General features: G+C 43.8%; 1 pseudogene across 1 annotated transcript in view; it reads right to left on the reverse strand.

The window, feature by feature from the left end:
- Positions 1–1645: 1645 nt before the first annotated feature.
- Positions 1646–17745, reverse strand: part of LOC310873343 — a 456333-nt pseudogene continuing 440233 nt past the window's right edge. Inside the window, exons 9-10 of the transcript in view lie at positions 4577–4745; positions 1646–1786 (exon numbers count right to left, since the gene is read on the reverse strand). The product of the transcript in view is annotated as an uncharacterized misc_RNA (transcript). The remainder of the gene's footprint in view (positions 1787–4576; positions 4746–17745) is intronic.

The raw sequence follows: 17745 nt of genomic DNA on the forward strand, positions 1-17745 counted from the left end.
ATACCTACTGGGCCCTACCCTATACCTACTGGGCCCTTCCCTATACCTACTGGGCCCTACTCTATACCCACTGGGCCCTACCCTATACCTACTGGGCCCTACCCTATACCTACTGGGCCCTACCCTATACCTACTGGGCCCTACCCTATACCTACTGGGCCCTACCCTATACCCACTGGGCCCTACCCTATACCTACTGGGCCCTACCCTATACCTACTGGGCCCTACCCTACCTACTGGGCCCTACCCTATACCTACTGGGCCCTACCCTATACCTACTGCGCCCTACCCTATACCCACTGGGCCCTACCCTATACCCACTGGGCCCTACCCTATACCTACTGGGCCCTACCATATACCTACTGGGCCCTACCCTATACCTACTGGGCCCTACCATATACCTACTGGGCCCTACCCTATACCTACTGGGCCCTTCCCTATACCTACTGGGCCCTACTCTATACCCACTGGGCCCTACCCTATACCTACTGGGCCCTACCCTATACCTACTGGGCCCTACCCTATACCTACTGGGCCCTACCCTATACCTACTGGGCCCTACCCTATACCTACTGGGCCCTACCCTATACCCACTGGGCCCTACCCTATACCTACTGGGCCCTACCCTATACCTACTGGGCCCTACCCTATACCCACTGGGCCCTACCCTATACCTACTGGGCCCTACCCTATACCTACTGGGCCCTACCCTATACCCACTGGGCCCTACCCTATACCTACTGGGCCCTACCCTATACCTACTGGGCCCTACCATATACCTACTGGGCCCTACCCTACCTACTGGGCCCTACCCTATACCTACTGGGCCCTACCCTATACCCACTGGGCCCTACTCTATACCTACTGGGCCCTACCCTATACCTACTGGGCCCTACCCTATACCTACTGGGCCCTACCCTATACCTACTGGGCCCTACCCTATACCTACTGGGCCCTACCCTATACCTACTGGGCCCTACTCTATACCTACTGGGCCCTACCCTATACCTACTGGGCCCTACCCTATACCTACTGGGCCCTACCCTATACCTACTGGGCCCTACCCTATACCTACTGGGCCCTACCCTATACCCACTGGGCCCTACCCTATACCTACTGGGCCCTACCCTATACCTACTGGGCCCTACCCTATACCCACTGGGCCCTACCCTATACCTACTGGGCCCTACCCCATACCTACTGGGCCCTACCCCATACCTACTGGGCCCTGTGTGTCTGTGTCTGTGTCTGTGTCTGTGTCTGTCATTTCCATCATTCTAATGCAGGGGTTTTCAACAGGTGGTACGTGGACCACTGGTCAGCCGTGGAGGTGTTGCATGTGGTCCCTGACCATACATTTAGTAATGTAGCAAAGTGAAGATTTGGCATTTTCTTCACACGGAACATTGCATTACTTTTGGCGGACGTGGAAGACGTGCATCGATGTTATCAGTTATTGAAATTCCACAGAAAATGTATTTCTCAAGAAGGGTGCAGTCTACCAGCTTACCTGACTGACTCATGTTTATTAGGAAATGTGCCCATGGCTGTGAGTGTGCGGACTTGTTTGTGTGTGTATTTCCAGGGAAGAGGGTGGGTGTGTGTGTGTGTGTGTGTGTTCCAGGAAAGAGGGTGTTTGTGTGTGTGTGTGTGTGTGTGTGTGTGTGTGTGTGTGTGTGTGTGTGTGTGTGTGTGTGTGTGTGTGTGTGTGTGTGTGTGAGAGGGTGTGTGTGTGTGTGTGTGTGTGTGTGTGTGTGTGTGTGTGTGTGTGTGTGTAGCTATAAGTCTGTCTAAAATAACAATGCTAACCTAAGTCTACTCTCTGAGTCTACATAAAGTGTCTACGTAAGGAGCTATAAGTCTGTCTAAAATAACAATGCTAACCTAAGTCTACTCTCTGAGTCTACATAAAGTGTCTACGTAAGGAGCTATAAGTCTGTCTAAAATAACAATGCTAACCTAAGTCTACTCTCTGAGTCTACATAAAGTGCTAAAATGTGTTTGTTGTGGTGATTTGTCGACTCGGCTGCTGTCATCGTCCTGAGGCCTTTTGGGCGGGAACCATAGACTGTAAAAAATATGGACAAAGCGTTCGCCGGGTCTAACATGGACGTAAAATGAAGCCTGTTATTCCTGCACTGTAAATCGCCATCTTTCTAGATCCGTTTGGTACCAGCTGGCCATTGGCTGGCTCCGTTTTGGACCAGCTGGCCATTGGCTGCCCAGACAACGAGGCGGGACTTCCCCCCTTCTTCTCCGTTGGTTTTTATTTTGAGTGGGAGGGGAATCCCGATCATAGACTGTAACGGTAGCCACGCCCCTCAGAACATACGCAATGTTTTTTTTTCTTTATGGTCATTTTTTTAATTAATGGGACCATAATTTTCCAAAAAGAATATTATGACATTAGAAATGAGACTTTAAACTAGTGACTGGAAGAAGAAAGTATTCATGACCATGTTTATTAAGGTAATACAGTCTAGGTGAAGTTGGGCCAAAATACATGGGCCTCTATGGAGCTATGGGGCTTTTTGGGTCCAGTCCAGCGCCACAACAGGCCATTATATGAACTACCGATTTCAAATGAGGCTTCACGAAATATCTGGCTGACTGCCCCCCTGGCGGGAACCCCCTTTTTGGTGTTTTAAGCATTATTTTATACTTTAGCTATTGAAAAATAGCAGACCTACAAGCTCATAGCGCAGCACCGAGTGGCGCACTACGAGCTTGTAGGTCTGCCAGTTTATATATATATAGCTTCATTATATAGATATTCCACTGTTACTTTCTTAGCTTACGCATGTTTCTTGATAAATGTTTTTTTGTGATGTATTCCCATGCTTTTTTGTTCTTGCTTAATGTAAATCGCTCTGGATTAAGAGCGTCTGCTAAATGCCTACATTGTAAATTGTAAATTGACAGGGCTGGATTAGCACCTTGTGCGTGCGTGCGTGCGTGCGTGGCCGCGTGCGTGCGTGACCGGTCGGTCACGGCCAAGCTACACCAGAGGATGGGCATTCATTCCAGGCAGGTGTGGTGAATGTGCGTGCTATTAACGCTATCAATGACTGCGCCGAGCATGGGGTCAAACTCACAACAGTTTGTGGCAGCAGCGAAGAGTGAGCAAGATCTGCAGATGTCCTGCAAGCAGTTGAGCATCACTGCTGTGAGCAGACTAGTCATACTGCTGCAAGTGCCAGTTGAACATGAACACAGTGATGGACTAAGACTCCATTTTCAAACATTTTTCAGTGACGATTTCAATGAAAATGTAATGTTTATTCTTAAGTAAACACATTTAGCTCTTTCCAAAAACATCTTCTCAAAAACTATTTGTTGTAATCTTGATAAATGGACATGTAATGATAATAGAAAATGGGAGTCCAAAAAGTACCGAAAATGGCACTTTTACTCAAATCTGACATGCTGCGTTGGACCTGTAAATCTGAATGAATTTTCCCCAAACTTTTCAAAGATCATTTTATAGCCATTGTAACTAAATTCCAAAAGAACAGATTGATATTTGGTCGTTAAATATTTTGCATTGAATTTTCTAAAAACACCGAAAATTGCACTTTTACCCAAATTTGACATGCTGCGTTGGACCTGTAAATCACCATATATTGAAAAAAATATTTTGCACATGTTCTTACAACATGAAGTGGCACATTTTATCAAAGGAACAGATTGATATTTGGTCGTTAAATATTTTGCATTGAATTTTGATGCACCCTAATAATGATGACTCAATCAGGCAAGCTGGTACATGAGATTCTAACTGCCTTTTCTTTGGAATTGCTTAACCTCAGACCTTAACCACAGCAATTCTGATAACAATCTGATGACGGATTAGTTCACTGTTCCTTGGAAGAAAATGCCATACCTCCACGGACCACCAGTCCGTTGGTGTCTTTTTGGGGCATAAAAGGAGGCTGTGAGACGCCGACAGACACACTTCACTCACTGTCTGTTCCAGAATGAAGCTCTACTGTGTGGCTGTTCTGCTGTTACTCTGCTGTCTGTCTGAGGCTCGCCATGAGGCTAAGACTGGACCAGCTGGTACCCTGGTACAACAACCCGATCCTGATGTTTGGGAAGCGATAAGACAACTCAGAGACCAGCTGAAGAACAGCGAGGAGGAAGCCAAGGACCTCAGAGCCACCGTGGTGGAACAACAAGTCCAGCTCTGGGTCGTAGAGGCCAGGCTGTCAGCCAGCGAGGAGGACTCCAAGGACCTCCGAGACGAGGTGCTCCGTCTGGAAGCCACCGTGGACCAGCAGAGAGAGAAGCTCAGCAGCACGGAGGCCAGGTACGGGAATTAGGGATTTATTTTTTTAATATCATTTTGGTACATTTCTTTATTTAAGTATCATTCTGTTTCAAGTAGCATGTTCCAACTATAGGGCTGTTTCCATGATTCAGAATCCATTGCAAGCATTTTTGTTTTGACACCTTCACGAAAAACTTTTCCAAATTAGATGACCTCATCACATTTTGTGAATTGATTCAGAGTCATGTAATGCTACTTAAACAGGGAGACATGGTGTACATTCTGTCTGTATAATGGTTGGTAAAGGTGTGTGTGTGTGTGTGTGTGTGTGTGTGTGTGTGTGTGTGTGTGTGTGTGTGTGTGTGTGTGTGTGTGCGTGCGTGCGTGCGTGCGTGCGTGCGTGCGTGCGTGTGTGTGTGTGTGTGTGTGTGTGTGTGTGTGTGTGTGTGTGTGTGTGTGTGTGTGTATGTATTTGGTTAAAATGGGTAGGGTTTAAAAAAAGGCAAGAGCTTGCTCTGGTGCGCTGGCCTAAAAGTGGGTCCTTAAAAACTGCTAAAACTTCTGAAATGTATGTTGTATGTAGTGTATGTATGTATGTATGTATGTATGTATGTATGTATGTATGTGTGTATGTATTTTAAAAGGTTTTTTTTTTGTAAAAATCCCTGCCCGCAATACCTTCAATATTTAAAAATAATTCAAAATGGGGTTACCAGTGAAGGGCAAACTGCCTATTCACTGGGGACTATGCAAGGCAGAGGCGTCCACCCCCCTGAGTCTATTCACTGGGGACTATGCAAGGCAGAGGCGTCCACCCCCCTGAGTCCAAGTTAGACTAGACCGCATACCTAACCATGGTCCGAGACCATACTCTAAAACCCAATGGTAAAATGGATATAAAAAAGGACATTAATAAAACAACCTAAAACCATACAGGAGTAAAAGTTCACAGCAAGGCCTGGATACCATTTATTTATTTTACAGATAAATGAACAGAAAAGGCATAAAAATCAACTTCTTTCATTAAGACCAGTGGGTGTTACAGTTTGTAATTTTTTAATCGATCTGTGCTCCATGAGTTTCCGCTGTCCACTGGTCCATCGGACTCCACATTCCAGACCTGAAATGATGAGGTTAGCGATGGGATGGGATTGAAAGTGTGTGTACAGAGTTGTGTGTATGTCTGCTCGTTGGAGGTTTCTCCTATGTAGTGTTTGTGACATTGTGTGCAGGTGATGATGTAGACTATATTGGGGGTGGTCAGAGACAGGGGGTCCGTGATGGGGGAGGAAGTGGGACTATGGGGGTTGTTGATGAATTTGCGGGGTTTGAAATGGAGTGTATGTGGCTGTGGGGGCTTAGGAGGTAAAGTGGAAAATTTGGAATGCACAAGGAGGTCTCCCAGGTTCCTATTCCTTCTAAGTGCCGAAATTACTTGATGTGTTTGTAATGGAGGGTAGTGAAATTTTGTTTAAATTTGTGGTGTAGTGGTTGGAGTGTATGTGAAAATGTGGTTATGAATGGGAGTAGTGTTGTAATGGTAGAGGAGCCGATGGCCTTGATGGTGGGGGAAGAAGAGTTGGAGGAGGGAAGACATAGAGGAGAGGGTAATGTGTGGGCCCCGTCCAGGTCACCTATAGAGGAGAGGGTAATGTGTGGGCCCCGTCCAGGTCACCTATAGAGGAGAGGGTAATGTGTGGGCCCCGTCCAGGTCACCTATAGAGGAGAGGGTATAATGTGTGGGCCCCGTCCAGGTCCGTCCCTGTCCCCGCGCTGGAGAGAGGCCTCTGATCCGGGTGCATGCTCTGAGGTGGCTGGGGAAGAAAGCTAGGATTGAGGTTAGGGTTAGAAATGGGGGTGAGAGGGTTAGGGGTAGGAGGCAGAGTGTTTGTGGAGAGTGACTGGGTGGGGGAGAGAGAGGCCAGGGCATTGCTCCTGACGGTACGCAAAAACCTTTTACTGTAACCTCTCCTTCCAGACTGGGTGCCACAGTGACCAGACTGGGTGCCACAGAGACCAGACTGTGTGCCACAGAGGCCAGACTGGGTGCCACAGAGGCCAGACTGGGTGCCACAGAGACCAGACTGAATGCCACAGAGACCAGACTAGGTGCCACAGAGACCAGACTGGATGCCACAGAGACCAGACTGGATGCCACAGAGACCAGACTGGATGCCACAGAGGTCCAGGTTGAAGTCTTGGAGAAACAAAGTGAAGGTAAACCCGCCCCCCCCCCCCCAAAAAAATAAATAATTAAAGCAGTTGTGTAAAATCATAATCGCAATCTTAGTGTTTAAATTCACCCGAAACATTCTGAAACATTTTGTAACGTGAAACATCAACGCTTTCGTTCTGGGCCCAGGGACGACTGATTTGGTTGCCCAACTTTCCCTGCACATAATGTTAGTGCTGCCACCCTCAGTGTGTTGCACTACACATAATGTTAGTGCTGCCACCCTCGGATGTGTTGCACTACACATAATGTTATAGTGCCGCCACCCTCAGTGTGTTGCCCTACACATAATGTTAGTGCTGCCACCCTCGGATGTGTTGCCCTACACATAGTTTGTCTTGTGAAGATGACTTTAACTTAACCGCTTATTTCCTGCATGCAATGTTTTGCATTGAGACGGTGGCGACGAGCTCCATATATCTTAATCAACAGAATTAAACAAATTACGTTGTGAGATGGAGGGTGACTGATTCATCCTGTTGATATCCTGCCTTGATTAAGTCCATGATTAAGTTACACCTGCCTTCTAATGAGAGCGCAAAATCTGTCTTGGAAGAGCCACCCATCGACTTCCCCGTGTTTCTTCACTAGTCCGATTCAGAAGAACACAGTTTTTCGGCCACTGCTACAGAGCTGACAATGAGGTTATATCTTCCCTTCTTCTCTGGAGTCCTGCCTCAAAGCAGACCAGAGGTAGAAAACTGTCGTACCCTGATGTCATCGCTATAGGGACACAGGCATCAGTAAGCAGGATCTGGGGAAGTCTGGCGTGATATTGTGAAATCCACGATCTCGACCGTGGTCGAAAAATGATGGTGATTAAGTCCATACAGTGCAGCCACACCCAGCTCTGAGTCCAGTTCTAGTTTGACTCAGGCCAGGTGTGACTTCTTAAATCGGTCATCCTCGATCACATATTTATTGGTCAGTGGCACAGAATGAGTTTTAATACATTTATCTCTCTGTGATATTGTTTTCAGTAATGGCTGCCAAAGTGAGTGAGAGTGAGTCCCAGATTGCAGAGTTGCAGACCAGGCTCGATGCTACAAAGGTCCAGGTTGATGCTACAAAGGTCCAGGTTGCAAAGTTCCAGACCAGACTGGGTGCCACAGAGGACCAGCTTAAAAAGTTCCAGACCAGACTGGGTGCCACAGAGGACCAGCTTAAAAAGTTCCAGACCAGACTGGGTGCCACAGAGGACCAGGTTGCAAAGTTCCAGACCAGACTGGGTGCTGCAGAGGACCAGGTTGCAAAATTCCGGACCAGACTGGGTGCCACAGAGGGCCAGCTTAAAAAGTTCCAGATCAGACTGGGGGCCACAGAGGACCAGGTTGCAAAGTTCCAGACCAGACTGGGGGCCACAGAGGACCAGGTTGCAAAGTTCCAGACCAGACTGGGTGCTGCAGAGGACCAGGTTGCAGACTTGGAGAAAGAAAGTGAAGGTGATTAATTTGGGGGCAGCATTGGTTCAACGGTAGAGAGGCCGGATGGGAACCGAGAGGTTCCCGGTTCGATCCCTGTGGGCTCCTCAAGAGTTAGTGTCAAAGTGTCCTTGAGCAAGAAATTGCTTCCGATGTGCAGGTTGGGGCCTTGCATGGTTTCCTCCTCCATCGATGTGTGAATGTGTGCGTGTGCGTGTGCATGCGTGCGTGTGTGTGTGTGTGTGTGTGCGTGTGTGCGTGCGTGTGTGAAGTGTTCATCCATCCAGATTAGCTCAGAGTATAGATAATGTAATTTACTGTATTTATCATACAATCCAGCACATTAAACTACATCTAATAATTGTGATTAATTATGTAACAACTATTATCAATGATTTAATTGATGAATAGTAATCTTGTGTTGATTTCAGATCATGCTACTCGGCTGTCCAGCGTAGAAACACACCTGACTTCTACTGACAACCAAGTACAGGATCTGATGAGTGAGTTTATTTATTATACATTATGTTATAATGAACTGAGGAGTGAGTTTATTTATTTAATATGTTATAATGAATGAGGAGTGAATTTATTTATTATACATTATGTTATAATGAACTGAGGAGTGAGTTTATTTATTTAATATGTTATAATGAACTGAGGAGTGAGTTTATTTATTTAATATGTTATAATGAACTGAGGAGTGAGTTTATTTATTATACATTATGTTATAATGAACTGAGGAGTGAGTTTATTTATTATACATTATGTTATAATGAACTGAGGAGTGAGTTTATTTATTTAATATGTTATAATGAACTGAGGAGTGAATTTATTTATTATACATTATGTTATAATGAACTGAGGAGTGAGTTTATTTATTTAATATGTTATAATGAACTGAGGAGTGAGTTTATTTATTTAATATGTTATAATGAACTGAGGAGTGAGTTTATTTATTTAATATGTTATAATGAACTGAGGAGTGAGTTTATTTATTTAATATGTTATAATGAACTGAGGAGTGAGTTTATTTAATTAATATATTATAATGAACTGAGGAGTGAGTTTATTTATTTAATATATTATAATGAACTGAGGAGTGAGTTTATTTATTTAATATGTTATAATGAACTGAGGAGTGAGTTTATTTATTGTACATTATGTTATAATGAACTGAGGAGTGAGTTTATTTATTTAATATGTTATAATGAACTGAGGAGTGAGTTTATTTATTTAATATGTTATAATGAACTGAGGAGTGAGTTTATTTATTTAATATATTTAATGAACTGAGGAGTGAGTTTATTTATTTAATATATTATAATGAACTGAGGAGTGAGTTTATTTATTATACATTATGTTATAATGAACTGAGGAGTGAGTTTATTTATTTAATATATTATAATGAACTGAGGAGTGAGTTTATTTATTTAATATATTATAATGAACTGAGGAGTGAGTTTATTTATTTAATATGTTATAATGAACTGAGGAGTGAGTTTATTTATTTAATATGTTATAATGAACTGAGGAGTGAGTTTATTTATTTAATATGTTATAATGAACTGAGGAGTGAGTTTATTTATTTAATATGTTATAATGAACTGAGGAGTGAGTTTATTTATTTAATATGTTATAATGAACTGAGGAGTGAGTTTATTTAATTAATATATTATAATGAACTGAGGAGTGAATTTATTTATTTAATATATTATAATGAACTGAGGAGTGAGTTTATTTATTTAATATGTTATAATGAACTGAGGAGTGAGTTTATTTATTGTACATTATGTTATAATGAACTGAGGAGTGAGTTTATTTATTTAATATGTTATAATGAACTGAGGAGTGAGTTTATTTATTTAATATGTTATAATGAACTGAGGAGTGAGTTTATTTATTTAATATATTTAATGAACTGAGGAGTGAGTTTATTTATTTAATATATTATAATGAACTGAGGAGTGAGTTTATTTATTATACATTATGTTATAATGAACTGAGGAGTGAGTTTATTTATTTAATATATTATAATGAACTGAGGAGTGAGTTTATTTATTTAATATATTATAATGAACTGAGGAGTGAGTTTATTTATTTAATATGTTATAATGAACTGAGGAGTGAGTTTATTTATTTAATATGTTATAATGAACTGAGGAGTGAGTTTATTTATTTAATATGTTATAATGAACTGAGGAGTGAGTGTAAAGTTCTTTCCTAGTTCACTCCAAAGGACAAGGACACAACTCAGTTTCCCAACTCAATCCACTTTTATTTATCCAGCTCTTTTATGCTGTTGGTTTCATTGGTGATTGGTTGGCTTCTTGAATCAGGTTGTAGTCCGGTTCCTTATGTAATTTTGTAGGCTTTAGACGGAGATTTTTAAAACTATATATTTTTGGAAACCTTATAGCCTAACGAATCAGAAAAGGTTTGTTGCCATTTTTTTCGAGGTCGGTAAAGCGGCCATCTTGGAACTTTCAAAATGGCTACTTTCAAAAACGAATTTCTCAATATCTCGCCTACTAAATGACCTAAAATCAAGATTGCAGTGGTTGAATCTACATTTTTGGGGGCAAGGAATCCAATAGAGCCGACTACATTGTAAATGAGACATGTATGGGTGGGTATTTTGCATTTTTACATGGTCAAATGGTATTATTCTGGTAATCTGGATATGTATATATTCCAAACAATGGAATATTTCACAAACACTTTATCACATCTCTCAAAAGACAGGAGACAACTTGAATCAAGACAAAGGGACCTTTAATCAAGAACTTAACAAAAAAATCACACCTGTGTGAAGTGAGGGGCGCTCTTGTCATCCTACATCATCATGATGTAGTACACTATGACATCATCAGACACTATGACGTAAAATTCTCAATTCAGGACAAAGTTTGTGAACATACACTAAAAGCTGGACCTAGGAGGGGATAGTGCCCCTCAAACATCCAACATATCCCATAATATCTGTACATTGAACGTTCAATGGACTCTAACAAACATGTCCAACATAATATCCATCAAAATATAATATAAATATAAAAAACATAACAAAATGTACAATCTCTCATTGTCTGTTGTTGTTGAAAAACACAGGCTGTTGAGTCTACATAAGCTAATCTCCATCATTTTCATTGTCATCACTGTCACTTGCATATGTGATATCACGACAGTCTTCCTCCTTCTGGCAGTCAGAGCTACACTGACAGAGTTCTGTGCAGGGGAGCCCGACTGAATTGCACGAACATCTGTGTGAAGAGCAGTCTGCTTTACACTGACTCTGACCATCTCAATGATGGATTCTGGTGCAGGGAGGAGCTCAGTTGTGACTGGTTTCAGCTGGCCGTCCTTGTCCTTGTGGTAGCCGTTCTGTAGTGGGTCAAGGAACACTTGCTGAGCGATGTCAGCCTGACCCCACACGCTGGCCTGGATATGGGCCCTTAGGACATGCTGCTTGAGGGCACCAAGTGTGGGTGGAAGCTTCTCACTTTCTGCCATGTGTTTGCAGAAAAGATGCCACCTCAGTTCAGGGATATTGTCTCCCTTTCGGAGAGTATGCAGTGCAAACAAACGTCGCTAATCGAGAATGAAGATCCTCTGTCACTTTCCTAGTCTGTGAAAGCATTTGAAGAGCCTTAACAGCATGGTCACCTGCTTTTAGGTAGATGCTCAGCCAGGTAGCTTTGCCTATTCTAGAAAAGCGCCCTGTGTTGTCTGCTCCTGTAAATGCATGAAACGCTGGTGTCTGCTTCTTCGTGGTTGTTGCCTTCAAAGTACAATCCACCGTTGCTCTCAGTGTGACCTGCAGCAGAAGCGATGACAAGCTTGGGGGACTCTTGGCTGTATTCAATGGTCTTTGATGCCAGATACTCTGTCAGATCCGCTTTTGTTTGGTCATGTGAAAGTAAGCGGCTCATTGGAATGTTCTTGATGCCTGTGTCGTCCCTGATTTGATATTGAATTGGATCCTTTCCTTTTTTTCTTTTCTCTCTTGTGATGTGCTTCAAAGAATCAGCCTTGTAGGTATCAAAAACCAGAATCACCTCATCGTAGTCTCTGGTTAGGGACATCAGTCTACCGTAGAACCATACACTTAAATATTTTACTGTGACTACTGTTGGTGGCTTCTTTGTCAGCTTTTGGACAACCACCATCCCATCCAATCAAATCATCAGATCATGGATGACACAAGCATCAAGAACATTCCAATGAGCCGCTTACTTTCACATGACCAAACAAAAGCGGATCTGACAGAGTATCTGGCATCAAAGACCATTGAATACAGCCAAGAGTCCCCCAAGCTTGTCATCGCTTCTGCTGCAGGTCACACTGAGAGCAACAGTGGATTGTACTTTGAAGGCAACAACCACGAAGAAGCAGACACCTTGTTAATCCACCATGCAGTTCTGGCTTCACGTCGCAACCTTTCCAGTGCACAGCTCATGTTCTTCTCCCCGGACACAGATGTACTTGTGTTGGTTGTTGCAAATTATGAAATCCTGCTGCAAAATACGTCTGTTTCCATGGTATCTGGGATTTTGGAAGTGAAGCCAATATGGAATGCTCTTGGTGCAGATCGAGCAAAAGCTTTGCCAGCGTTTCATGCATTTACAGGAGCAGACAACACAGGGCGCTTTTCTAGAATAGGCAAAGCTACCTGGCTGAGCATCTACCTAAAAGCAGATGACCATGCCGTTAAGGCTCTTCAAATGCTTTCACAGACTAGGAAAGTGACAGAGGATCTTCATTCTCGATTAGCGACGTTTGTTTGCACTGCATACTCTCCGAAAGGGAAGGATCAAAATCGACAATATCCCTGAACTGAGGTGGCATCTTTTCTGCAAACACATGGCAGAAAGTGAGAAGCTTCCACCCACACTTGGTGCCCTCAAGCAGCATGTCCTAAGGGCCCATATCCAGGCCAGCGTGTGGGGTCAGGCTGACATCGCTCAGCAAGTGTTCCTTGACCCACTACAGAACGGCTACCACAAGGACAAGGACGGCCAGCTGAAACCAGTCACAACTGAGCTCCTCCCTGCACCAGAATCCATCATTGAGATGTCAGAGTCAGATGTCAGTGTAAAGCAGACTGCTCTTCACACAGATGTTCGTGCAATTCAGTCGGGCTCCCCTGCACAGAACTCTGTCAGTGTAGCTCTGACTGCCAGAATGAGGAAGACTGTCGTGATATCACATATGCAAGTGACAGTGATGACAATGAAAATGATGGAGATTAGCTTATGTAGACTCAACAGCCTGTGTTTTTCAACAACAACAGACAATGAGAGATTGTACATTTTGTTATGTTTTTTATATTTATATTATATTTTGATGGATATTATGTTGGACATGTTTGTTAGAGTTCATTGAACGTTCAATGTACAGATATTATGGGATATGTTGGATTTTTGAGGGGCACTATCCCCTCCTAGGTCCAGCTTTTAGTGTATGTTCACAAACTTTGTCCTGAATTGAGAATTTTACGTCATAGTGTCTGATGATGTCATAGTGTACTACATCATGATGATGTACGATGACAAGAGCGCCCCTCACTTCACACAGGTGTGATTTTTTTGTTAAGTTCTTGATTAAAGGTCCCTTTGTCTTGATTCAAGTTGTCTCCTGTCTTTTGAGAGATGTGATAAAGTGTTTGTGAAATATTCCATTGTTTGGAAGATACATATCCAGATTACCAGAATAATACCATTTGATCATGTAAAAATGCAAAATACCCACCCATACATGTCTCATTTACAATGTAGTCGGCTCCATTGGATTCCTTGCCCCCAAAAATGTAGATTTAACCACTGCAATCTTGATTTTAGGTCATTTAGTAGGCGAGATATTGAGAAATTCGTTTTTGAAAGTAGCCATTTTTAAAGTTCCAAGATGGCCGCTTTACCGACCTCGAAAAAAATGGCAACAAACATTTTCTGATTCATTAGGCTATAAGGTTTCCAAAAATATATAGTTTTAAAAATCTCCGTCTAAAGCCTACAAACTCATTTGGCTGACCATAAGGAACTGCACTATTGTAAACCTTCAAACAGAGACAAATAAGGTTAACAACATTGCCAAACAATCAAAGCATAATCTTCTTTAAACACTTAGCTTTCTTCAACAATTCTTGTTTTTAAGCAATAAAGTATTTTAAACAAACAAGCAAATGTCTTTAGGGATGCACCGAAAGGGAATTTCTTGGCTGAAACCGAATACCGAATATAGGAAACAGTTGGCCGAAAACCGAATACCGAATAGCCGAATACATCTTTGTTGTAAAGCTACCTGAGTATGGCAAAACATGATTATGGCAAAACCTAACTTAAATAATACACACTTAAATAAGTAAGTCAGAACAGAGTAGCTTACCTCCTATTTGGGGTCGTGTTCTCTTCCAGGATCTCTTTAAACATATCAGCCAAGGAAGATGGTTTCCCCCCCGGTCTCTCCTCCTCCTTCTCCTCTGGTGTAGAGAGACGAGTTATTGTTTCTGTGCTGTTCGTGGCTGCCTCGTCTTCGTCTGCAGGCTGATCTGCGATAGGCTGCTCTCCTTATCCAACGCAGCCTGGACCATGTTTCGTGCGCTCTGCTTTTTACCCACATCAAAAAAACTGTCTTTATATCGCGGGTCAAGTACAGTCGCGATGCAGTACAGGGGATCAGAGTAGATAGCAGCAAAACGTGTGTTGACAGACTCCAAGACTGTACTTTTCATAGTTTTTACTCCACGGTCCGTTGCAAGTTCTTGGTGGAGAAGGCGCTTTAGAGCCTCAATCTGGGGTACGACGTCTGCGACCAAGGTGTCAGCTTTGCTAATGGCCCTAGTCATCTCTTCAAATGGGGCAAGAATAGAGATAATGTTCTGTATTAACACCCACTGGTCTGGAGTGAATGATGCGGGGAGATCATTATCGGCGCTGTATGTAGCCAAGACTCGCTTTTGGGAAAGGAGGCTGTCTAGCATGTAGTAAGTACTATCCCACCGTGTACTCACATCTTGTTGGAACCGTTTCATTGGTACACCAAGCTCATGCTGTATCGTATTCAAGTGTGAATAGGCCAGTTGAGAATGCTTGAAATGGCCTACAATTCTTCTGGCTATGGCCACAGTATCTTTTACGCTGCGTTGAGCCAACACTCCCTCGTGCACGGCTAGTTGCAGAGTATGGGCCATGCAACGTATGTGACCCCACTGACCGTCTTCCATAGCTTTAGTCATATTTCTTGCGTTGTCGCTGACTATTGCTCCGATAAGCCTACGGAACCCAACGTCCTCTACGACCGAAAATGGTTGATCATCCATGGCCATGAATTCCATTACCTTTCGAATAATGCCCTTTGCCTTGGGACCATCAGCAGTAAACGTTCTCGTCTTTTCAAAAACGTCCTCCACAGAACGGGTCGGTATGCTGGGAGTGACGGTGGCTTTTCTTTTTCTTTCTTCACGTGTTGCTTCCTCATACTCTCGGTGTTTGTCCGGGTGTTTGTTTTTTAAGTGGTTGAGTAACCCCGAAGTGCTGAAAGTCTTTGTCGTTGCCCCCCCACGAGAAGCTTGAAATGCACATAGTTTACAAATAGCAAATCAAACGTCTTTCTCTGATATATAAAAAAATCTCCAAACTGCAGAAGACTGTGCCATGTTGGCGGTGAGCCAGCGGTATCGACCTACAGACTGTGTTTACTGGAGACGCGTCTGGCTGCAGACAACTTCCAGGAGTTGATGTACTGTTTAGCTGCTAGTGCTAGGCTGCTAGCTGGCCAGGGAAGCGTGTGGCTTGGCTGTGTGCGCGGCGCGCCATGTTCACGTCATCACATGCATTAGTCTCAACTCTCAAGACAGACTGTTGCAGAGGGCGCTGTTTTTCCTTTATTTTTTGATGATCGGCTCTCAGATTGGTGTTTTGACTATTCGGTGATATATTTTCGGCCTATTTGAGCCGAAACCGAACAGGCCGAAAATGCAAAAATAGTCATTTTCGTCCGAATATTTTCGGTGGCCGAATTTTCGGTGCATCCCTACTTTTAAACAATTCAATGTTAAATTATGTCTTTTAAACTTAATATTTTAGACAAATTATTAAAGTAAACATTTTAAATTAACCATTTAAACCCTTTTAAATTGAATAGATAAATGTTTCTAATTAAGTAACTATTTAAGCACTCTAAATGGAATAAAGAAAGAAAATAAATAGCTGATCCTTGAGCTTGTAGATCAGCTCTTTTCCAACTAAGCATTTAAAACTTTAACATGGAGAACCATGAATTTTCCACATTTCAGTAGTCTTTTAAATTCTTAAAGTCATTTTCAATAAACTTAACAATGTCTAATCATTTATCATCATCAAATTAATTAATTTCCCCAAACACTGTCAAGTGTGTTTGAACACAGCAGTGTGCCCAAAGTAACACATGGCAGGTAATGCAACGTGTTCCTTATCCAATTTGGTGGCCCGACAAGTCAGAACCCAATGGTACTGAAGTTTCTGACATTTTTGAGACCCAGACCATGGGGTCCTATTCCACCTCTACCCTGCTACCTGGTACGCGAACATAAATAAACATAAATACCTTCGGATACGTCGTTTCTGCGGCGTTTGAGGGCTTCTGGTCGTTTGAGGGCTTCTGATTCTGAGGACTCTATGTCAACGGACACCACTGCAAATTTTCTTCCTTCCTTGTTTATTGACACCTCATTGTACCGCCTATGTGGCTAGCTAGTGGCTATAGCTATGACAGAGCAGATCAGAGGCAGGAACGTAGCCACGCACAAGCTGGGGGTCCTTGAAATTAAACGGGTTGAGAATCACTGCTAGAGCCGTAAAAATCTTCTCTTATGGGGGTCCTTGGCATATATTTTCTAATGGGGGTCCGCGGCCTAATTAGTGTGAATTTTGGGTGTCCTTGACATGGAGACGTTTGTGAACCACTGATCTAAGTTACATACGTTTAGCCTTTGCATACACCTGTAAGGTGGTCGAGGCTAGGGCAAGTGCTACGGGCTGTAAGGTGGTCGAGGCTAGGGCCAGTGCTACGGGCTGTAAGGTGGTCGAGGCTAGGGCAAGTGCTACGGGCTGTAAGGTGGTCGAGGCTAGGGCAAGTGCTACGGGCTGTAAGGTGGTCGAGGCTAGGGGAGGGGCTAAGGTGGTCGAGGCTAGGGCCAGTGCTGTGGGCTGTAAGGTGGTCGAGGCTAGGGCAAGTGCTACGGGCTGTAAGGTGGTCGAGGCTAGGGCAAGTGCTACGGGCTGTAAGGTGGTCAAGGCTAGGGCGAGTGCTACGGGCTGTAAGGTCGTCGAGGCTAGGGGAGGGGCTACGGGCTGTAAGGTCGTCGAGGCTAGGGCAAGTGCTACGGGCTGTAAGGTGGTCGAGGCTATGGCAAGTGCTACGGGCTGTAAGGTGGTCGAGGCTAGGGGAGGGGCTACGGGCTGTAAGGTGGTCAAGGCTAGGTCCAGTGCTACGGCCTGTAAGGTGGTGGAGGCTAGGGCAAGTGCTACGGGCTGTAAGGTGGTCGAGGCTAGGGCAAGTGCTACGGGCTGTATGGTGGTCGAGGCTAGGGCAAGTGCTACGGGCTGTAAGGTGGCCAAGGCTAGGGCCAGTGCTACGGGCTGTAAGGTGGTCGGGGCTAGGGCAAGTGCTACGGGCTGTAGGGTGGTCGAGGCTAGGGCAAGTGCTACGGGCTGTAAGGTGGTTGAGGCTAAGGCAAGTGCTACGGGCTGTAAGGTGGTCGGGGCTAGGGCAAGTGCTACGGGCTGTAAGGTGGTCGAGGCTAGGGCAAGTGCTACGGCCTGTAAGGTGGCCAAGGCTAGGGC

This window comes from Protomyctophum parallelum (genome assembly GCF_964188405.1).
Source record: "Protomyctophum parallelum genome assembly, chromosome: 1".
Classification (NCBI taxonomy): Eukaryota; Metazoa; Chordata; class Actinopteri; order Myctophiformes; family Myctophidae; genus Protomyctophum; species Protomyctophum parallelum.